General features: G+C 45.9%; 1 long non-coding RNA gene across 1 annotated transcript; it reads left to right on the forward strand.

Annotated features, from left to right (window-relative positions):
* Positions 1–814: 814 nt before the first annotated feature.
* LOC144123030 (uncharacterized) lies at positions 815–24,699 on the forward strand. The gene is made up of 3 exons (XR_013312971.1): positions 815–987; positions 21,311–21,433; positions 24,374–24,699. It is a non-coding gene; the product is annotated as an uncharacterized LOC144123030 (long non-coding RNA).
* The last annotated feature ends 267 nt before the right edge of the window (positions 24,700–24,966 follow it).

A 24,966-nucleotide genomic window follows, 5' to 3' on the forward strand; every position in this document is an offset into this window, starting at 1 on the left:
ATGCTCACTTCATCAAACCCTCTTTCTGGCCCTCCTGTGGCTAAAAGCATGACATGGTGCCGCAGGTGCCACCACCTACAAAAGGATCAATCTCTGCATGAAGCACCTCAGGAGACAACACTCCACAAAGGGGCATTGAGAACATGCCTGTTTAAGGTTAATGCCAGAAATGCAATGCAAGTATTTAAGCAGAACTTGGGTCTTGCCTGCACTTCGTAATGAACATTAACCTCCCTGTGAGTGTGTTTAGTGCACAAATGCTTAGGGAAATGAGACACCTGTCGTTGCATATGACAATAGAACTTCATATTCGTCATATTATGCTGCAGGCGCATGAATGATTCCTGCAGCTTGTATTGATATACCAGAACACGCGGTAAGCTAACCACGTCACTACCACTGCCTTTCAGGGCATTTGATCACTTAAACTCCTGCGACCGAACTGCCAAAGGGTTCAAGGCGCCAATGTGGCCATCAGCATTGCACCCGCCGCGGTGGCTCAGTGGTTAGGGCACTCGACTACTGATCCGGAGTTCCCGGGTTCGAACCCGACCGCGGCGGCTGCGTTTTTATGGAGGAAAAACGCTAAGGCGCCCGTGTGCTGTGCGATGTCAGTGCACGTTAAAGAACCCCAGGTGGTCGAAATTATTCCGGAGCCCTCCACTACGGCACCTATTTCTCTCTTTCTTCTTTCACTCCCTCCTTTATCCCTTCCCTTACGGCGCGGTTCAGGTGTCCAACGATATATGAGACAGATACTGCGCCATTTCCTTTCCACCAAAAACCAATTATTATTATTATTATTATTATCAGCATTGCAGTACCAACGAGAGATAATGGAGGCTGCCGGTTAACAATGGACCTTCGGCTACCAGATGGAAGTCCAGAGGCTCAAGACTGCAGGCGCATGTCTGTGATGGCACTAGCATTTACACTGAAGAGCGTGTCACAGCTGACAAACACGCTCTTTGATGCTGAACTGTGCAGGTGAGTACACATCTATGCCACAGTCACACACTGTATATCCGCAGAACAGCTAACTGGCAATGTTTACTATGTTCACGATGCAAAATGCCTTGCACACATTTTGATTTTTTGTACTGGTTCGTAGCTCCTTTTTGTGTGTCATGTAAACATCAGCAACTAGATTGTAAACACCGGTCCTATTATATGATACCCACAATGAAATTATTGCGCATTACAACTTAATACTTGGCACTAACTTTATTACGTAGTTATTCATTAGAAAGTGGTGTGTCCCTGATAGCAATTAATTGAAAAGACCAAGAAACAGACCACACTAAGATGCTCAACACTCTATGTGCGATTGTGGCAGTAAACAAGCAGCATAAAATTTTTGCTTGCTTATCTTGACAACTGTTATTGAGGTGGCAAAAGCTGCAATTATGCCATGAGATGGCTAAAAGACAAATTAAAGCACAAGTAGATCAGTCCTTTTCTATCTAGCTGAGCCAAAATCCTTTGCTGCAGAGTAAGAAATATTGCAACACTCAATATTAATGCCTCACATACACTAACGACCCGCCGCGGTGGCTGAGTAGTTAGGGCACTCGACTACTGATCCGGAGTTCCCGGGTTCGACCCCGACCGCGGCGGCTGCATTTTTATGGAGGAAAAACGCTAAGGCGCCCGTGTGCTGTGCGATGTCAGTGCACGTTAAAGATCCCCAGGTGGTCGAAATTATTCCGGAGCCCTCCACTACGGGCACCTCTTCCTTTCTTTCTTTCTTCTTTCACTCCCTCCTTTATCCCTTCCCATACGGTGCGGTTCAGGTGTCCAACGATATATGAGACAGATACTGCGCCATTTCCTTTCCCCAAAAAACCAATTATTATTATTATCACATACACTAACATGTTACAAAATTGAAAAAATTGTTTTAAAAATGTGATTACTGCTAAATGCTTTAAATGACCTTTCTTAACAGCACTTACAGAATCCTGTCTGCAGATCTCATCTCATTTTGAATGAAGGACATCTGCAGTAGCAGTGCAATAGTATATTGTTGGTCTAGTTGGTTGATACTTCATTAGTGATATTCACTCACTCTCTCACTCACTCGCGCTCACTCACTCAAAATTAAAAAAGAACATTTTGACTTACCCGCCGCGGTGGCTCAGTGGTTAGGAAGCTCGACTACTGATCCGGAGTTCCCGGGTTCGAACCCGACCGCGGCGGCTGCGTTTTTATGGAGGAAAAACGCTAAGGCGCCCGTGTGCTGTGCGATGTCAGTGGACGTTAAAGATCCCCAGGTGGTCGAAATTATTCCGGAGCCCTCCACTACGACACCTCCTTCTTCCTTTCCTCTTTCACTCCCTCCCTTACCTCTTCCCTTACGGCGCGGTTCAGGTGTCCAACGATATATGAGACAGATACTGCGCCATTTCATTTCCCCAAAAAACCAATTATTATTATTTTGACTTCATTTCTTCAGCCAAACCTGTACGCACTTTAAGCTCTATTAAGGAAACTGAGATTATTATACATGCATAAAAAAGACTACGCAGGCTTTACTCGCTCTGAAATGCTTTTTTCACAGTGCACAGATACGCAACAAAGTTAGCCTCCAGACACACAGAAATGCTGTGCTGGCCGAAATGAGTTTATTGCTTTTTGTTCTGATGCTGTGGTAATATTTAAGCGATAATTTGCCATGCCAAAACTGGGAATAAAGCTGGAGACAGTGGCGCTTCAAATACGCTTCCTCTATCCAGTAAAAGGGTACAAAACATGATGTTGCCCATTGGTTGGGAAAGGTTGTCAAGCTTTTGCATAACGTTAGTTACTAGCTAAATTCATGCTGCCAACTGTTTGCAGCAATCTCTTGCCTCTTGCCTTGTAACATGCATCAAGCAGAGATAAGCAGTGCTCAGTGTGATTCCTGATACTGTTAGTGCTGTTCATACAGAGCAAATTGAATAATATGAATATCAGCACAACACAATAAACACTTACTTGTCCTATGCAATGGTGGCAGTTTGGTGCATGCAGAGTCCACCAATTTTTCTGACATCCTGTTTTGCAAAAAACCTAGCTTCACTCTTTTCTCAGTACACACTCACTGGACAGAAATATTACATAACAGATCAAGTCTTCCAACCTGCACTGGATGATGTCAGGCAAAAAAAAAGAATCGTTCATTTAACCAAAAAATATTTGCATTCCCTTTGATAATGGCAATATATTGAACTTCCTTACAAATCTGGTTTCGCTACAGAAAAAGATGTGCGCAAAGATAGCTCTTTCTTACCATCTTCACCAAGGCACCCAATGAGCGTGTTTTTTATGGTCCTTTTAATGCCTACATTCAATGAAAATCCTTCTACCATCCAAAAGGCAAACAGTGAGCCAGTATCAGCACTCTGACTGAACAGCTTAGGATACTCTGCCTCGCCTTCATTGTTCAGTTACCCCTTCGCTGTTCAGTTACCGTCATGACTATGCACATAACGGATACACTCTGCTAAAAACCACACTTCTTGACACGGTTTCGGTGGGTTCGCCCTTACACCATATGCCATCCCATGCACAGCAGCCAAAGTACTTGCAACTTTGAAACTACTGACAGAATGTGAGAGCATCACACGCCACAAACTCATACTACATGCCCACACGGGCTTAAATTATGATCTTCTGAGCTGTCCAGACAGCATCACTCCATGGTTGATCACTGTCATCCACTCGGAGTACAGGTGTCTGAAAGCTGTTTCAAATGGCACACAGCTCCAAAACAGCGCGCACCGGAAAATAACGACCATACTAGCAGACAGCTGTCGTTGCCTAGCAACTCCTCAAGTAGTGTGCCGCGCAAGACAGTGTGTGCACATGTGAAGCATAGTTACTGTTTGCCATTTTTTTCCTATTATCGGCTCCCTATTGTCGGCAGCCCTCAGCCAGGTGTCTTCGACGTCAATCACGACTTGACTCCCGCACGTACAGAAATGCAGAGAGAACGATAAAGGACGGCACAAATATAAACCAACCTCAGGTACACTTTGCTACCTCACACACGAAGGCTGAGAATAAAAGGGCAGAAAGGATTAAGCCAAAGAAAGGATATGGGGCATTGACAAAAGGGTAAATTTGCATGAGAAGGCTCACGCAGGACCCCCTGGAAATGTACTTCAGCTGCAACAGGCAGCACGGTGGCTGGAACAACAATCACCTGCCCAGTTCCGGCATGCCTACGGAAGCATAAATGGGCATGCAGCTATGGCTGCCTCACAGAACTGCAATGTCTCCACAGAGCTGGAAGGCATTTGCTAATCCAAGATCTAGGGACAACTGATCAGGCCCTGCGTGGAAGATAGCAGCAATGAATTTCAACTGCCAACAGCTGCACTGCCACGGTCACTTTTTGAACATGGCTACTTTGCTTTGAGTGACTTTAAAATCAAATTCGTTCTGTACATAGGCGGCTACGTCATCAAAGCCATCAGCATCACACTCCATTGCACTGACTGCGCTGGACTGCTTGTATCTGATAGCGTAAGCAGTCTACTGACATTGATTAATAACCAGGGTGGCCTCATTGAGCCATCTTGCTTTGTGCACGCCGCAGTGCATGCTGTGAAAGGATGTTCCTATAGACACCAGATATCAAGTAACACAGTGTGAATGAACTGACACTAAAAGCTGTGAGAAAATTTGTGCAGCATCACAAGCCTATACTGTAAGAACTTGCACACCATTCTGAGGATCCGCACCACTTGATCACCCTGATAAGAGTGGTGCAGAAGAAGTACATTGGATTATGGTTTAGAGAGATTGCCTGCCGTGCCACTGAGAAAAACCGTGGCACCTACCTCAGTCATCTTTTCACAAAGCGCGTGCTTGTTGCACACCAGTGAACAAAGCCAGCACGTGCCTTTCTGCATCACTGACTTTTTTTTTGCCTACAATGATTTAGGTTCGACAAGCAACTGCTACAGAGTGTGCAACATTCACAATTCATTCCTCCATAAAGGTCCTTAAGTTAGGGCACCACATTTGGGCACGTTAACTTGGTTGTTTAGATTTACAAAAAAACATAACTTGAATAACTTGCACTTGTGTAGACTGACAGATTGGATGTAAAAGCTGGCAACTGGAATTTATGCCATGACACCTGTGTGAACTCAGAGTGAATGCTATAAGTGGTCCCTGTTTGTGACACTGTTTATGAGTTGTTCACTTGCGACACTGCAAAGTTACATGAGTGAGTGCGCGTAGCGATCCTTCAAATTGAAGTGAATGTGTGAAGTGTTCCTGCTACGTGACCGTGTGCCGTGTTTCAATGTTTTTGTTATGACACTTACCGAAACTGACAAAATGGCCACTCTGGTTAAAACTAAAAATTTTTTTCTGGAAGGGCCGGAGAAGTTGAGCCCTGGAGTCGTAGTTGTACCCCGCAGCTCTCTCCTCCTTGTGGTTCCCCCCAGGAAACGCTGGGGTGTTGGCAAAGCCTTACTGGCATCAGCCTTTTCCTCAGTAGGCTAAAGAGAGCTGAAATCAGCACTTGATAAGGCATGCTAACTGAATTCGTATAGCCCACAAGCTACCTGAATTCAAGCATAAAGCATTCAACAGGTTAAACAGCTACACAGGAATAAACGTAACAGAGCACGAAACATGCAACATATTACAAAAAATAAAGAAGTTAAAGGCTTAAAAATGCTCAATAACTGCAAGGTTTCTGTGATTAAGAACATCAGGAAAAGCATTGTCAAGAGTAAATGCTACACGCCACGGCCACAGACCCCTCGATAAGCCGGTGGATTCTGGCTACTCCGGGACAACACTTTCATGCAGCTCCTGAATTCTAGCAGTAATAAGCCCACCTGGTCAAGAGAGATACATGAACTGTAACAGAGCTATGATCAAATATATACATGTTTCTTCATGCGTGTCACGGATCTTTCCTGAGAACACTCGGACCGAAAGAATGGACTAGGCGACGGGTGTACACACACAAACGCACATGTAATACACCCTACGTGACACACGCACTAGAACACAAAACTAACAAAACCAACACAAAACACAGACTATAACTACACACGACCCAGGCGCATTGCTACCAGCGTCTACTACTAGCGTTCTACTATTAGCGGTGGGCGTTCGTGCTCACGGTTGGTTCGGTGCGGCTGCGGCGTTGTATGGATCCCGTAGCCAGCGTCGAGGCTGCGTTCGGCGTGCTTGGGCTGGCGTTGCTGGCGGCGTCGTATAAGCTCCCGGGTCCAAGCGCCCGTGGAGGTGATGCCGGTGTTGTTGGCGTTGGGGGCGCCACCCGGATGGGTGGCATCAGCGCTGGAGGTACCCCTGGCCGTAGCAGGTGGTAACGTCCTCCGTTGACTCCCCGGAACGGGCTCAGGCACGGCAGGAAGTCCACGATGCGATGCCGTAGAACGCGAGCTCACCGGAGCAGTAGCCGGCGTCGCTCTCTTCCAGCCGATGTGTCCCTGACCCGCCGGAGCCTCCGCTTCTCTGCTGTCCCCCCCCCCCGTGCCTCGCTCTCACTCGCCCTTTTATAGCCTCGGTGTTAGTTCACGTAAGCCTTGTCGTCGTCTTCTTTTCTCCACCAATAATCTCTCTCCACCTCACCGAATGCTTCTTCTTCCTCTTCTTTATTCGTCGGTTAATCCACTTCGTCTTCTTCACACCTCTTTCCTTTAAAATTTAATTTAGGCTCCTTAATATATGTGACAATGCACCATCAACGACGACCATGTCCACTGGCGCATGCAACCTTTTCTGACCGAGGCTGAAAAGAGGCATGCGAATAACAGTCCAGAAATCAACTGTAGATTTGCGCTCACCATCCGCCTTTCCCTCTTAACCACTATTAAGATATTTTCAACACGATCCTGAAGAGCAGCAGATATATCCGCTCTTCTCTGAAGCAGCACATATGCGTGCGCACACAAGGAGAACAGTGTTTTCGGAATGGGACATTTCAGTAACATCACTCTGTGTTCCCGAAAAAATCCGACTGGCCCACATCTGGTAGCTCACCAGCCCCTGATACTTTGAGGTTCCACGGTGGCTGAAGTGCAGCGCTGCCAGCTTTCTCTATAGTAATGTGTATCCTCTATGGAGAAGAACGCTCACCAGATTGAAATCTAGTGGCTTGTTGACTGTGCTACAGATTGGATTTTTTTGGTTCAGTTTGATTTTCACTGTAGCTTTTGCTGACGTTTTGTGCGCTTTTGTTTTTGTATTGCAGCTACGCACATGGTTCATTTGAGATATGACCCCCAGCAGCACAAGTAGTTGGCCCAACATTGGAGCCGTATTGGCAAAGGCCGGCCCTACAAAGGACCAGGATGGGACCATCCTGTTGCAATATTGGGTCGATGACCTGTGCTACTTGGGACGCATCCGAAGGTGCTTGACTTAAAGTGAGCTATGCGCAGTGCCTGGTGCCTGCTAGGCCTAAACTCCGTTTGTCCACTCACTGGGAGCCAATTTACACAGCAAGCTGGGTTTTGCTCAGCGGGAACCTGTACTGCCTGTGCCTTTAAAGGTGAAAGAACGGAACAAGTATTTTTGTGAACTGATTACTAAGCAGTCTGCTGCCGTGACCACTCTGCACATTTCTTATAGGAGTCTCGGAGACACTTTAAAAGCGCAAAGTACTTCGACAAGCGAAACTTATGTTAACCCTACTCGCAGGGCTTAAAGTGGCTCCATCGGAGGGGGAGTCTCTAGTGATTCGAGCACAGGCGGAGAGGGTAACAGAGGAAAAGACAGAAAACTGCTGGCAGCCTGTTTTGTGCGTAGTTTTATATAAAGGGGAGAAATAAATTTAAGAGTGTTTTTTTTTGCTCCGTTTATAACATAGTTTTATACAAAGTGCACGGAGAATGAAAGAAGCTCCGTTCTAAGACGGTGAAGCTATCTGAACAGTGTACAGTGGACCGTGGTGCGTGTGCGCATGAATTTATAGGAACGGGCCTGTGTATGCTCGCTTGCAAAAAAAATCACTGTGTGCAGGTTCCTATTTCTTAATACCCAAAGACAATAATGGATTTATCCAGTTGGGCAAGCTGCACCAATTGGAACCCAGTGACTCCTACTGGTTTCAGTTGAACACCATTTGTCAAAACGAGCAGGACAAGCTGCTGCCAATTAGAACCCAGTAACCTCAATTGGTTTCAGTTAATACCACTTGCCAAGACCAGTTGGACAAGCTGCTGCCAATCAGAACCCAGTAACTCCAATTGGTTCCACTTAAAGGGCCCCTGAAAGAGGCTCTCAATAAAGTTGCGATATGTCTGGGATGTTAAAGGACGCCGCTTCGTAATTACCCTCCAGCAAGAATTTTTTAATGTGTTCTGTGGAAGCTGAGTTATATGCAGACAAAATTTGAACTTCCACGTCTTCACGCCTTTCCCTCCTCTCAAACGCCAAAACGGCGGTGGTCCTACGCCAACCCCACCCACTGCGTCCGAATAAATACCGAGCTGAACCCAACTCCAAGCCTTCCCTAGCTCAACCAAACTTGACGTTGCTTGTTCCCTGTTTAGGTGTCCCCAACCAATGGTTACGGCGTGCGTGGTGTGCGTTTTTGCACACGTTTTTGTATGCGCGTGACCTTCGGGCTTCGGTTTCGGTCGTACCAATGCCGATCTGTCATGGCCGTGCGACGAGTGCCCGTACGTAGTCGACAGTCAGCAGAAGCGTTTGTGAAAGTCTCGTCTATGGTTGTGCCCATCGACCGAGACTTGCTCTTCAGCGCTGTGCAGCACGCACATTTCTCTGTTGTGAACGTGGGGGGGGCAACGACGCCCCTCTTTCGAGACCCAGCGCAAGTCCGCAGGAGAACTGCGACAACATCAAGGTTCTTACGTGGACATACAATACGTGGACATACATTCCACTCTAGAATTCACCACGGCGGATGCTTAGGCGATCCGTCGCTAGTTCAACCGCCGTCACTTGCTCAACTGCAAGCTGACGGCTATGCCGTCTTTTGTTATCTTGAACCTGGACGTGAGTACCGACATGCATGTCTTGATTGTGCGCCTGTGAACAAAGCACCAAAAGGAAAATAGGCGGAAGACCTGACGAACGCAGTGCTGGTTTGCAACAGCATTTATTCAGCATACAGGCCGACAGTTGCTCAAGGAAGGAAGGAAGGAAGGAAGGAAGGAAGGAAGGAAGGAAGGAAGGAAGGAAGGAAGGAAGGAAGGAAGGAAGGAAGGAAGGAAGGAAGGAAGGAAGGAAGGAAGGAAGGAAGGAAGGAAGGAAGGAAGGAAGGAAGGAAGGAAGGAAGGAAGGAAGGAAGGAAGGAAGGAAGGAAGGAAGGAAGGAAGGAAGGAAGGAAGGAAGGAAGGAAGGAAGGAAGGAAGGAAGGAAGGAAGGAAGGAAGGAAGGAAGAAGGAAGGAAGGAAGGAAGGAAGGAAGGAAGGAAGGAAGGAAGGAAGGAAGGAAGGAAGGAAGGAAGGAAGGAAGGAAGGAAGGAAGGAAGGAAGGAAGGCAGGCCCCAGACGTTGCTGGCACATACCCACTAGGGGGGAGTGGCCGAGACACAGGTGGTTAATTGCTGGATACAGGAAAGTTTTGACGGGAAAAAGAATGGTAATAGTGATAGATTGGAATACGGAAGGACAGGTGTCCTGTTAACTTGGAGATCGAAGACGGGACAATGGCTTAATATGCATAATAGTATACAACGCCTGTAATGTTCCAATGTCGTACTGACTGAGAGCGGGAAGAAGAAATTAGAATGGGAGGCGCTGCGTTTCTTGAAGAAAATTTTGCACATCAGAGCGCACACCCTTACAAAAAAAATTGCAGTCTTTCTGCAGAAATCTTGTAGACCTTGATTCACCAAGGACGCAGAATATGTGAAGACTGGTGACAGACTTTCTGTCACCCCCTGTCACCTCCCAGCGGTGAATTGGGACACTCTTTCTGCAGAAAGTCTGCTGAGCCTGTGTAGCCGCAGGATGCAGCTCGTCCGCAGAAAGTCTGTAGAGACTGTGGTCACAGGATGCAGCTATTTTCTTACTTTTGACATTGCCAAACAAGTCAAGGACATGCTTTCGCTCGATGAACTAAACTTCAAGTTATTGCCCAGACAGTTGTCCTATGATGTAGGCGAGCTGACGACTAGCCAAGCTAACCACAACCTGCCAATGTCTACTCATGACTTGTCAGTAACGTGGAATACAGATGGTGTTCCTCTTTATGAGTCATCTGGGTACAGCATCTGGCCGCTGCTTCTTCAAATAAATGAATTACCCCAGAAAGTGAGAACGAAACACATGCTTCTAGCTGGGTTGTGGTTTGGTACCACAAAACCTAAAATGTGTTCCTTTCTCAAGCCATTTGTTGAACAAATGAACATTCTTTCCAGCAGTGGTTTCCAGTGCACAAACCTGAAAGGAAATACTCTGAAGGTGCGAATTTTTCCAGGGCCCTGTTGCGTCGACACAGTGGCCAGAGCCATGGTTATGAACATGAACCAATTTAATGGTTCTTATGGCTGTGCTTGGTGCATGCATGAGGGACAAGTTGTTAGGAAAGGCAGCGGTCATGTTCGTGTGTACCCTGTTCTCTCTTGTCGACCAGCGCCTAGAACACACAAGACATTTTTGCGAAATGCTGCTAAGGCAGAGGCAACACAGCAAGCCAAATGTGGTGTCAAAGGTTCAAACGTGCTGTTTCATTTGGCATTTTTTTTCATTTCCGGCAGGTTTTGTTGTCGACTACATGCATGCTGTGTGTGCTGGCTTTGTTAGGCACACAGCATGCATGTGGTTTGACACCTCCATGTTGTTTCCGTACAGTCTTGGAGGCAAAATTGATGAGATTGACCAGCAGCTGTGTGTTTTGAAACCTATCTGGGAGATTTCTAGGCTGCCGCGCTCGCTTAAAGTCCGGAAATACTGGAAAGCATCAGAGTGGCGTAACTGGTTGTTGTTTTATTCTCCAGTAGTGTTGAATAACATTCTACCAAGAGTGTATTACAAGAATTGGTTGAAGCTTGTCAAGGTGATGCACTTTCTTCTTGCTGACACAGTCGCTGTAGAAAAACTGAAAGAAGCTGGCAGGACAATGTACGTGTTTGTGAGGGAGTACCAAGATCTGTACGGAATAGCACATATGACATATAACACCCACCTTTTATTGCACCTTGTTGCATCAGTGGAAGTATGGGGCCCATTATGGAATTATTCAGCATATGCATTTGAGGGCATGAATGGGCAGCTCGTTCAACTTGTAAATGGCACACGCTATGCTGGCTGGCAAGTGGTTGAGAAGTTTTATTTTCTATCAAACCTTCCCATAATATGGGACAAATGTTCCCACTTTGAAGATGCCCATTCAAAGCACCTGCTAATGAAGTACTTTTTAAGGGGGTATAATTTGCGAAAGAACTCTCAGAGCACTTGTGGTGTTGTTTTTTTTGGAAAGGGAGAGACTTGTAACCGTGGCATCTCATACAAAAAAGTGCTAATTGGTTCATTCCTCTACTGCACGAAAGGCCTTGATAAGTCACGCCGCCTTAACTCATTTGTGTGCATCAATGGCATATTCGGCCAAATCGAGAATATTTTGGCAATTTGTGTAGAGGGACATCGATCATGTGCATGTGTTCGCCGTGTTGTCTTTCATTTGCGCAAACTTCACGTAGTAAGAACATTTGTTGCCGATAACTTGAGTGGAGCCATCATACATGAAGTTTGCATGACGTCAGAAGAAGTGGAGATGGTTTGCGAAAATCCACGAAAATGTATGTTATTGCAGTCTTCGTCAAAGACATTTGTGTGCTGTGTTGCAAGCAAGTACATTTTTGAAGCAACATAAAGATGTTCTTGCATGAGGCAGAAGGTAGCCAGAAGCAACGAAATTTTTTATACTAAAGTGCTAAGGGAGAAAATACTAAAATATCTTATTTCGAGCACATTCTTGCTCATTGCTAGCATTTTTTTAGCAAAGCAACATTCTTCCATAAACTTAAACTGGTAGAATTTTGCAACAGTGTTGAATTTTAAATAAGAACCGATGGCACAAGTGCATTGCCTTTTAGGGAGAATACTTTGACGCTTGCTTATTAAATTATAAAAATGATTTGAACTATAAACGGCTCAAAATGATTATCACTACTTTTGTATCCCTCTCATACATGCTGTTCCAGCACTAAAAGTGCCGTTTCTCATGTTGTTGCTATAAGCTTTTTTGTTGTTGGCCGTGGTACATGCCGCTCAGTTGCTTGTGTTGTCTTGTCTACGGTAGGTGTAAATTAACCTTGTTTCTTTTGTGTTTCATACGTAGGCTGCGCACTATTTGTAAAAGCTTTCTTTATATAGAGGTGCAATTCAGTGCAACAGGTTGATGTATTTGTTTTCCTGGCATACAATTGTGCCTACACACGTTTATGAGAGTACATTATTTTTGTGTCCATGAAATTCTTTATTCAGTGCTCATTTCATAGACTTGAATTGCTCTCAAGTGCTCTCATACAATTGACTGAATGGTTTCTTTCCGAGCGCTAAGCCTGTCTTGCTCAAACCAAGTAAATTGGTTCATTGCTGTGAATTAGGTATAAAAACTGTTGTTTGTGCCACACAAATGTTTATTTTTTAGTATTTTGCCATAGCAGCGACACATGAATTAGTAGGTGTGCATACTATTGTACTTCTCTAACAATTGTTAGTTTTTATTGTTTGAAACGTCTGTAGTTACGATGTATTTTGTTGACTTGCCTATGCACATAAATTTCATTACATTGTTTCTGCTATGTCTTGTGTATTTCTTGGAAAATTAGTGTGCTCAGTGTGAAATCTTCACCTGAAAAGAATAACTACAGGTGCATATTGCATATATCTGCTTCTTCAGGTATGTGTCGCAGTTAAAACATTGCCTGCAGTGGACGCCAACTAAATGTGATGTTGGCTTCTATTTCTGCCTTCATTGCTTTCAAGAACAAAAGTCTCGTTAAGCTGCAAACTAGCACCTTTCAGTTCTTGTCAAAGCTTTTGTTTTGTAAATGAATGAATGCCAAATAAAGGTCGATTGATTTATGTATATATAACTACCTTTTGTTAACGCAGGCCTGTGTGGCCTGTAATTGTGTTCTGGTAAGCGGTTCTGTAAGCTTGTTTGAGTATAAACCTGCATACCTTCTGCAGGTCATACTTTTTTGTTTTATGGGAATCCTATGGGTTAGCTAATGGGCATGCAAGAGATGTGCCATGAGATATTGAAATCTGCCTTAAATTGGACGTTCCTCTGGACATACCAGGAATGGGCACTCCAGTTTTAGCAAAAATCATGTTCAACCCTAGTTTAACCTTAATTAGTGTTCTACTGATCAAACAAGTTTTGGTAGATGCAAGCCGGCATGGTTTGTAACTAGCATCTGGCGTGAGACTGAGTGCAGAATAACCGTTATATATGACTTGCTTCCACACTGAATTGACCGATAATGCAACTGCTGCATTTAATGCAGATTACATAGCCACTACCTTATTTCAATTAATATTAATTGCTGTCGGTTGCAGGCACTCTCAGACTGTGTATCCGGCGGGAAAGTTTAAAAAGGCAAAACTAAGGATAAAATGTGTCTTGGTTCAGTATACATGCATGCATACATACTTAAACACATTAGTCTGCAGAACATCTAGACCTAGTCTGCAGAAAATCTGCAGACTAGGTCTACATGAAGGTGTCTGGTGGGTGACTCATAGGTGACTGAAAGGTCAAACCAATTTAATCGTAATTATAAAATGTGTCATGGTTCAAAATATATAAATGTATATATATATATACCTACACATACACACTAGGCGCGCATATTAAAGACTAGTCTGCTTGAAATCCGCTCGGCGTCTACAGACATTCTGCAGACTAAGTCTACAGGAAGGTCGAATCTACAGGTAGGTGACAGGGGTGACTCGTGGGTGACTCATGTATGACTGAAAGGTCAAACCCACTGCGGTCGCTTCGTCCAAGCAAAGAAGCGCCAATTGAAAGAACAACCGCGGATGACACAGGCAAGCCTAGTTGATGAAATGGAATTTGCAAAAGACGCTTCCTCAAATGAGAGAAGCGGCGGCAGAACAGCAAGAAATGGTCTATTGTCTCAGGTTCGGCACAAAAAGGGCACAGTGGGGAAGCCGCCAGGCCAGATCTGTGAAGGTAGAAATTTAGAAGTGGAACCCGGCAACGCAAGCGCGTGAAAGAGACCTCTAGTCTGCGTGAGCGCCAGTCTTTGCTACTCCAAGGATGCTGAAGATGCTGATATTCGGGAGATGATGTAAGAGTCTAGGCAGCAAATTCCTGAAATATTGTGTAGCTGCGAAACCTCACCGCAGCTGTATATGCACACATTGGTAGGAGAGCAACAATTGGGCCGCCGAGAGAGGCTCTAGCTAAGAAATCTGCAACCTCATTTAAGTGGAAACTCATGTGACCTGGTACCCAAAGCAGCCTTACCGAATTTAGATGGAGCGGAATCAGGAACTTAAAGAGGCGTAATGCCCGAGACTCAGTGGGTGAGGATAAGGAAGAGCAAATGGACAGAGAGTCTGTCATAACCACAACCTGGGAAACGGTAGTTTCTAATTTTTGTAAGGCCAAGATTAATAATTCAGCCAGAAAAATGGGAGTGAAGTCAGGAAGACGGAGAGAAAAAGACCAATTCAGTGAAGGCGAAAAAATTCCCACACCTGCCTTCTCGCGATCCTGCGAGGCATCGATAGCAATAAGAACATGAGAGGGAAAGGACCTTAGGTGGTCCTGCAACAGACCCTGAAGAAGTGGGAAGGGCTGCAGCTTTGCATTCGATGGGAAAATGTCATCGAATTCAATCTGGACCGATGATGAGTTGTTATACAATTGGCGGACATCTGTGAAATGAATATTTATGGGATCAAGGAGGGACTGCACGTAACATATTTGCGGGGTATGAAAACGAGGCCAGGCAGCACTAAAAAGGGCGGAAGGTTGACTAAGAAATATTATAGTGGAAGCGTGAAGAGGTGAGCCGCACAATTTTAAAAATGTTTGAACTTTTAAAAGGCGAAACCTAGCTGATAACGATGGCATTCGCGCCTCAAGGTGCAGAACAGCATTGGCGACATATTTTGGATGCCCAAGACAAAGGCGCAACGCCTCACGCTCCAACAGCACAAGAGGGCGAAGTTTATAGGCAGGAGCTCCCGAGAATAAAACACACCCGCACTCCAAAATTGGGCGCACGTACATTTTATAAATCATCAGAAGTGTATGCCTTCTCATGCCTGAGCTAGCACTACAAAGCCTACGCAGGATACCAATGGCCCGAACTCCTTTTGCAGAAAGTTGCTCAATGTGTGGCCGCCAGGAAAGAGTAGAGTCGTATATTACTCCGAGATACTTCACCGTCTGAACTTGAGGTATTATGTTATTTCTATATACCAGGCAGATATTTACAGGAACAGAAACTGGAAATACTAACAATGCGCATTTCTTCACATTAAGGGACAGATGAATTCTTCCTAACCAGTTGTCAAGAACATTGAGGTAATTTTGCAGGGTTCGATAAAGAGTGTGAATATCACCTGCTGTTGCAAAAAAATGCAATATCGTCGGCGTACACATAAGTGTTCACATTTTGAATGCATGAAATTGAGCTTAGAAGAATGTTAAAAAGAACAAGTGAGACAACTGATCCTTGCGGTACACCTCTTGTCTGTAGAAATCGCCTTGAGGAAACACCATTTTGGCAGCAGTAAAATTCTCTATTTTCCAAAAGAGCAGAAATCCAGGCTACAAAATAGCATGGGAAGTTCAGTTCCTGTGATCTTAGTAATAGAGTCGAGTGCTCAACGCTGTCGTATGCTTTACTGACATCCAAGGTGACAAGCGCCGCAAACTGTTTTCTATCGCGAGCTAATTTAATACGACTCTCTAGGTCAGTATGAGCACACCAAATTGAACTACCCGGCCTGAAACCAATTTGACATGGATTCAATATAGCATTTTCTGAAATGAATGACAAGACACGGCTGAGAAAGACCCTTTCCACCAATTTCACTAGGTTCGATGTTAAGGAAATTGGGCGTATATTGTCTAAAGTTAATCCCTCCCCTTGCTTTTTAAGCAGTGGAACTATTTCAGCAAGACGCCACTCATGCGGTATCCAAGGACCTTTAATAGAATGGTTAACTAGAGCCAACAGGTCTGCAGGATATTTATTGAACAAAATTTTGATCATAGATGAAGTGACCTTATCGGGGCCAGGAGCCGCTGGGGATAAGCGCAGAACAATTTGCGACAGCTCAGGCATAGAGACCTCATTGAAATCACTTGAGGTGCATGTAAATATAGTAGGAGAAGGTAAGGCAGATGTAAAGCGAAGCTCTGAGCCACACGCAATATCCTCTAAGGCCTTGGCGATGTCAGCAGGGGACTGAACGAGGGATTCATTGCTGGCAGCCGGTGGAATCACCTGGTTGCGCGTCATGAAACTAAACAAAGCTCGTTTATTTCCTGATTGTGAAAGAAAATCGTAATGATTTGTATTATACTCCTCCTTTGCACGGGCGACGGTGCGCTTAAATGTTGCTGCAACATACTTATAATCCAACCAATTTTTTGGGCATTGATTGATGAGAACTTTCTTCCAAGCTGCTTTCCGTCGTCTATATGCACGCGTGCACTCAGCATTCCATCAATTGTTCGCGATTGCACCCTTGGTTCTCTTAACCAAAAATTCAGACTTTTGCCTTGCATGGTCCAGTACTGAACATAGATGTGCAGCCTTGCTTTCGGCACTTGTCGGAACGCAAGTGTCTGAAGTGATTTGGAGGGCTGATTTTAGCTTGTCTTTAAAGCAACTGTAATTTATTAACGTGCGCTGATGTCGCTCAGGAAGAGTTAATTTACACGCAAACTTGAAACTAATCGGTAGATGATCCCTGTTTGTTGCATTGTCAACAGGCGCCCAAGACATAACAGAGACTCCTGGGGAGGAAGAAGTTAAATCCAAGGCAGAGCGGCATTGGCTCCGAACAAACGTAGGCAACCCGGAATTGTTGCAAATTAATTTGTTGTCAGAAGCCCAATCAAATAGTCTAGAACCAAAGCTGTCTGTTTTAAACCGCCACGCCACATGGTGCGAATTGAAGTCTCCAAGTAATAGAACCTGAGACCGGCTACTAGACATGAGTGAGTCAAGGGGCCGAGTGTCACGCACACCAGACGAGAAATATGCATCAGCTACCGTAAAGGGCTGGTGACCTGGACACTGAGGTCAACCGCAAGGATTTCATATTCATTGTCCGTATATTGGAAAGGAAGGCATGCCCTGTGGCAAAACTTTGTAGAGATGAGCACTAACAACCCTCCCCTCGTGTTGAGCTGTCAAGCCGGAAAGGACGGTAATTCTTGAGATTATAATTAAAATTTTAAGTTAGCCATGTTTCCTGTAAAGCAACTAAATCTGGTAGAAGCTGATTGCATAGGCGCAATTTAAATCTGTTGAAGCTGAGAATATAGATGGACAATTCCACCGTAGTATACTTAAGAACCCTATCTTGGCGGGAGTGCCGCAGCCGCGACTGCTTTTTCTAGAATCCTGGTCTTAGCATTTTGACTTGCGTTACTTTTCTTTGTCTTCGATTGGGGGCAAGATGGGCCTGCAATATTCAGAGGAGACCCACTTCGTTTCTGGGCGCGGAGATCAGACTCCATATCCAATACAGTCTATAGAGGATGAGTCCATAACGCTAGTCGAAGGAGAGGCCTGAGAGGTCTTTTGTTGCTCACATTGTTTTTGGCCCTGTGGAGCGGAATCGATTACTACAGAAGGAGGGGTAGCTTCCGAAGCCAAAGAAGACAAGAGCGGAGCGGTGGACGCCTGCAGAAAATTGGCCATCTGTGCAGCTATGACCTGCAAAATGCACGCGGACAAGGTTTCCATAATGCGATCCATTGCGTTTGCCACAGCTTTCTCAACTGCCACTGTAATAGCCTGGGACCAACTAGAGTCCATTACGGGTGGGCATTTGGCGGCCACACTAGAGTAGCCTGAGGCTCTCCTTGACTGCGGCAAAAGCCTCTCTCCGCGTGCATCTGCGCTTGTCAATAACCTCGAGCACCTGAACTTCTTGTGCTCGTGCAGGACAGTCAGGTGAATCAGCAGGGTGAGCGCCGCTACACAAACAACATTTCTCTTGCTTTTACAGGCATATTTTTAGCGCAAAGGACGGGACGAGATACAGAAAAGACGAGCACGGGCGCTACTGACAACTGCTTTATTGAAGAAAGATCGAGGCGTATAAATACATATCTGGCCTGCGCCAGCGCTACCTAACAAGGAACTTGGAATCACAGCAGATGACGCGATAGGAAATTGATCTCAGCATTATACAAAACGACAGACGTGTCACTAACGCAGTTCTGACCCCCTTTCCTGATAAAGAAAGCTTCCAAAGTTTCACGGGCAGTTTTTTGACAACTTCTGCCAAGGATTGAAGCACTCCGGAACCGTGGCTCACACTTGGTGCAAGCAATGCAGTGGGCAACTAAATTCGTGCGTTCCTTATTGTAGATATCTTTAGCATGCTCCCGGAGTCGATCGTTTACGCAGCGCCCTGTCTGGCCGATGTACACCTTGCCACATGACAGGGGAATCCTGTACACGACGTTCATAGCGCACTGCACAAACCGTTTTTCGTGGTTCTTATGACAGCCCCTTATTTTGTCTTCGCAAGTAATGCGGCGGCTCAGCTGAGCAAGGACATTCCTCTCTGCAATGACGTTCCCCACAGGCACAGCAGCGTAAGGCCGATTTGCAGGCTTTGCCGCTGTGGCCAAAGCGCCAGCAGTTGGGCACTGAAGGGGCCGAGAGTTAAAGGTATCTACTCGAAAAACCAATGGCCACACCTTAATCTCTGACGGGCAAAATATTCCTGCAAATGTGGCAATGACGGACTCCGTAGGAATTTTTCTCTGTCAACCATCCTGCTGCATCGATGGACAGCAATCACTCCAGAGTCGACCCCTCGGACAGAGTCGACAGAGTCGACCCCTCGGACCAAGCCCTTGGAACATGCTAGATGAGGCGGAATGAATGCGCTCACCGTGTGGTTGGCGAAGGTCGTACACTTTAGAAGGTCTTCAATAGAGTCTATCCAGCGACCTGCACAAAATACCACCCCTGTCGAACTGCCGGACATCGGTAATGTGCATAAAGTGCTTCGATGCGGACTGAAGGGCCGCCTGCACTGCCTCCGGGTTGTTCAGTCGGATGGCGCCTGCGTCGGAAGGCACTAATGCGACCGGAATGCTTGAAACACCACTGCGGAAAAAGAGATCAATTGGGAGCTGGTCTTGAGGAAGAGATGCCGACCAAGGGGAAAACCCCTGGCCGGGAGAAGAAGTAGACATTAAGCTCTCGTCCCTCGCCCGATCACCGCAGAACAGGAGCAAGCAGGCACAGACAAAAAGAAGGAGAATTTAGGAAGCTAGCGCTACACCGCCAGGAACTTAGCCACTGCCCCGAAGCCTGGGTTGCTGGGCCACGTCACGAAGAGCGACCAAGGAGCATTGAACGCTAGAGAGCGGCAGGCGCACAGGGAGCAGGCTTCTTCTTCGCTCTGGTGCTACCTCATGGCACAACAAAAACAAACGGTCGAGGAGAAGAAGTTTTAACGCCCACATGTGGCCGTAACTGGTGGCCTCTTCTGCGAAAAGAGAAACTGAGTATACATTGGCGTAGTTTTGGCTCCCTGTTGCAGTCATCACATGTTGCATTCTTTCCTGCATCAGTTGGACTTCATATTTTTGGGAGCAAAACAATTTGCGAATTGAGGCATACGCCCACAGGTATTACAAAACAGTCATCAATCAACCTACTGCTTGCAATTATACTAACTGCACTCTTAATAAGAACTCATGATGACGCGTGTCTGCATAGCTACTTTTACCATTCAGTTGTGCACATTGCAAAATCGTTAAAAGAACATTGATTGTGTATTGTTTTGAATTCTTTGGCGAGATCTTGCCATCACGAAGTGGACTGAAGTTTTCAGCAGCTATGTATACAGGTAATATGTACCAGTTGCTCAACTCATATCCTCATTTCCGTTGAAGAAAATGTGCTATCACAATCACGTTTGGTAAAAGCAGTTTGCTCACAGCATTAAGAAAAAAGGCAGAGTATGCTGTTGCTGCCATTTTTTACCTTCACTGTCTGCCACACTGCCTCAGGAGGTTGGCTGATGTTAAGGTTGCTTGATGACTGGTGATGTCTGTAATTACTGTCTTCATTCTAGTATTTTTGTTTCATTAGGGCAAGTATTTCTCCTGTTTCTGCTGTTTTTCATACTACATAGTTTCATTCTCTGTATGTATGTTTGCCTTGAATGTGCACATGTTCTGCTGCTCTGACTTCACCGGGCCTCAGGCATCTCTCAAGCTACCCTTGTAGCTTTTCGCCCGAGGCCCATTTCCTGTATGTCTGAAAATTAGCTTTCGTCTTCAATTATTCAGCACCTAAAATGTTGGATAACATATGTGAAAGCATGATGTCCATTAACTCAGTGTGTCTCCAGAGAAGTGCAGGTTTATGTTTGCTGGTTTGCAGAAAGTGTGGTGTATAGCCCTTTGTCTCACAGGAAGTAGTATATGTTGGCTGGTGTCATAACAAAACTCAGTGGGCCTGTCAGTAAAGTGAAAACCATGAAGGATGCTTGGTTGCGCATTGTAGTACCAGTGGGTGCACACTCATTTTCAAAAACGTGAAGGTAAATAGTAGCAGAAAAATAAAGAAGCTGAGAAAACTGCAGCAGGTGGTGATGACTGTATCAGTATAAGCTCGGTATCTTGCAGCAAAGCTCACCTAGCTGAGGGGCACATGAAGGCAATTAAAGTTCTTCTGTTTGCATGTCAGCTTGGTGACCTGCCATCAATATATATTCGGACATTTTATTAAATAAATTCTGTTTTTAAGCAAGTGCTGTGTTTTTGTGGTCTGCATTTTTTCTGCTTTTTTATATGTTATTTACTTTAAAGATGTACCAGAAAGCTTAATTTTTTGCTGTAGCTCTATGCTGTTTTAATGATTTACATGTTTCCCTGCCGCGATGGCTCAGTGGTTAGGGCGCTCGCTGAGCCCGGTGATGTAAAATAGAAGGCGCTCGTGTGCTGCTGTGTGCAATATCACAAATGATCATAAATTAATCCGGGACCCTCCACTGTAGCAGCTCTCATAGCCCATGTCGGGTTTGGACATTAACCTTATATAGCATACCATGTCGTACGTGTTGGCTTAATTTGCCGTATTTCTGAACAAATTCTATTTTGTTTTCAGCATCGCTTCGCGGATACATCTAAAGCTACAAAGGAGCACCTTTCGCTTGTGATGGGTGCCATCTTCGGCTCGTGAAGGAGTGGAGGAGCTAGCCGAGATCCTCATCAGGGGCCTGGCAAAGATGTACGTACCAGTCATCCTTGCACCTTACTCAGGGGCACCAGCCAGGCTGATGATTTGTGATCGCCTGTAGTTCAGAGTGACTGTAGTTCAGTGGGCCATCTGCACGGGCAATGTTACAAGTACTGCAGGCCATAGGACCTGTGCTGCAACCTGTAGTACTCATAGCACTGGAACTGCAGTGAGAGTGAGACCTGTTTATGATGTGTTTCTCAGCTGTGTCTGCTCCTCGGAGTCTGTCGACATCTGGGGCTCTGATGTGCACTGACGTTGCATAGCACACAGGCGTTTTTTCATTAATCCCCACTGAACTTGCCACTAATGTGGCTTAAATTAATCCGCAGCTGACCACTATGGCGTCTCTTGTAGCCCATGTGGAGCTTTGGGGCATTAAACCGCACGTGACAAAGATTAATCACATCCACTGACTTTGTGCTGGCCTGCTTCAATGTGTCTACTATCAGTAAGCTGGAAATACTGGTTGGCAAGAACAATTGGGAAGGATATGAAGAGTGGATGGAATTTTACTTCACTGCAAGCTATATCCCTGCAAATGGCAAGGTGTTTTATAAACTTGTATTGCAGCTATGTCTTTAGTGTTTTATAATACCTTCTCCCCACAACCATGTAGGGCTGCGTGTTACTACAAGTCAAATACTCTTCACACAGACAAAGCACTCCCAGAAATTTGCAGTGCCCCTTCACCAAGGCTGTCACCACTGTACCTGGTTCCATATGTGCAACAAACAGATGTGATCATGTATTGTCCAGCTTGCCACTGTTCACAGACTCTCAGAAGCAAACCGTTCACCTCTGAATCAGATTTCCAATGTGTGCTGCAGTTTGCTCCGTGGTCCGTATCGGATGACAGGCAGAAAGCACCTGATGTGGGACCCTTGGAGCCGAGCAATCATCAGTGCATTTACTGACAACTAACACAATGGCAACACCAGCTTATTACAAGTTGCAACCCAGTTCTCAGCTGGTCTGCAGTTAATCTTATACCAAGCTTCAAATTACCGACAGATGTCCAATACCCCTGATGGACTTCTAAAAGTGAGGCCTTAAGCAAATAATTTTGTGTTTGTGCACTGCTACAAGTATAGCTGCACAGCGCTGATCATCGGTCATCGCCTCTCTTGCAATCTGCACAGAACTTGTCCCAGCTCCACAGTACGTACAGATGAGCCAACCCAGGCCACAGTACTCGGGTGTAGCCCGTTGTGTCGCTAGACGGTGTGGGCATGGCAATTTTTTCTTTCTTAGGCCAATCTAACCTCTGTACTCGGGTGAACCATCGCAGCCACAGCCATGCGAGTGCCCTTTCCAGGCTCCCTTGTTCACACTCATCAAGGGTGAAGCAACTCATTCATTCAGATAAGAGCAATAGCAGACATAGGCTACTGCCTCTGCTGCAGATCTCTAGCTCACCACATCATCTTTACATAGTGGGTCTGCCTACTGCTGCTACTGTGCCATTTCGCAATTTTATGACACACATCTTTCGTGCAGGCCAGTCATTGACTGATAGTTTACATCAAGTTCCTTGTGGAGGGTTTCCTAGCATCTATGTGCCTAATGAAACAGCACCACTTCCTTACTCTTTGGCATCCCGCACTGCATAATAGCCTTTCAGAAGATCTTCAGAGCTCATAGCTGGTTTGTGCATTTTAAAGTGAAAGCTTCACTGGCCGCGAACTTGCGATTTCGCTGTGGCGGTGCTCCAAAGAGGCAGAGATACGGACCTCGAGCCGTTGCCCAGCAACCGCCACAGCTGCGCGAACGCCGCATGGTCGCCGTGCCATCTGGCATGACATAACACCGCGCGCCTCGCCGCGGAGGACTCGGCGCGACCATGCTTGAGGACGAGTATAAACTTGAAAAATCATGGCGTTTGGTTGCCTAAGCGGTAAATAAGCTTGCGAAATATATTTGGCATGCTTATTTTGTTCTTGACGGGTTTAATCTCGCTTTGGTATGATGCAATAACGCACGATCGCCCATGTTACATGTCGCCGCTCTGAGGCGATTTTGTACTCACATTTAGCTGCCACGTCAGTATCACGGGATACCAGTTTGGGCGCTCAGTAGATTATGATGGTGCCGGCCGCTACTGATGCATTAGAAGATGCAGTCATTTTGAGCATTTTTTTTATCGTTGTGCAGTTGCGCGGTAGTGTACACATGCAGCATGAGGGGTTCGTGGCGTCGCACGGCACACGAGCGTTTTTCCCTTCCGCCTCCTTCGAAATGCTTCCTCCTCCCGAGATTAAATTTCGCTACTTTAGGCTCATCACGTCTGACTCTGAGCAGCCCTTTGTGTGCAACTGTCACTGCGCCATGATTTAAAACATGGGAGGCACTTCATCACTCTCTCAATTAGAGAATATTGAATTGAAACGTTTTTGCGGGGCGGTCGCCCAGAACATAACCTAGAACCTAACCTTCATAAGGCCAGTTTCACTGGCTATCGATCCCGAAGCGCTATCTCAGTGGCCATTGAAATGGTTTGCTGTCGGTTTATGAAGGCTTAACAACCTAACCAAACCCAACCCAACCTAACGCAGCCTAACCTAACCTAACCTAAGCTACAGGCCACCAGAAATGCTGGCTGTTTCTGCAGAGCCTGCAGGCAAAGCAACCTCCCCAGTGCATGTGACTTGACGCTTGATTTTCCAGGATTTAAGAGCAGTCACCGTTCTGAACTACGGGGGGGGGGGGGGGGAGGTAATGCTCTTCACCTGCCTGTTTGCCTGTTTGCGTGTATTTCCTGGAAATCTGTAATTTACTAGTGTACAGCAAATGTCGCAAAATCAGCACCAGAAAACAGCCGCAGGTTTTTTTCTTTGTTTGTACACAAATTTTGCAAGCTTCTTCCACAAAGAAGCGAAGAACTTTCCTCGGGAGAGGTTTATGTGCAAGTGCAATCCTTTTCCCTTCCAGATTGATGTTGCCAGCACAGTTCGTCAGCAGTGGTCGCATCAGCTTGCCCAGGAATACTTTGGAGGCCCTTGGTGTGGCTGTGGTCTTCCCTCTCGCAGATCAGGTCTGGATGAAGCTTGCTGTTTCGTCTGCCCTCCGGCCACTAATGACCTTACTAACAAAGGTGCATGTGAGCTTCAGTTGGATTCACTACCTAGAGCAGGGTTTTACACGAATCACAAGGCAGACAGAAATGGGTGTAACTCCCCCCCCCCCCCCCAAAAAAAAAAAAAAATCAGTAGTAGTTCTTTTCTCAGGCCGCCGCGGGGGCTGAATGGTTACGGCGCTCGGCTGCTGGCCCGAAAGCCGCGGGTTCGATCCCGGCCGAGGCGGTCGAATTTCGATGGAGGCGAAATTCTAGAGGTCCGTGTACTGTGCGATGTCAGTGCACGTTAAAGAACCCCAGGTGGTCGAAATTTCTGGAGCCCTCCACTACGGCGTCCCTCATAGCCTGAGTCGCTTTGGGACGTTAAACCCTCATAAACCAAGCCAGTTCTTTTCTCGCTCAAAAGAGGCAGAATGACCCCACCCTACACTTGAACCATACTACCAAT

Source organism: Amblyomma americanum, chromosome 3 (assembly GCF_052857255.1).
Source record: "Amblyomma americanum isolate KBUSLIRL-KWMA chromosome 3, ASM5285725v1, whole genome shotgun sequence".
Classification (NCBI taxonomy): domain Eukaryota; kingdom Metazoa; phylum Arthropoda; class Arachnida; order Ixodida; family Ixodidae; genus Amblyomma; species Amblyomma americanum.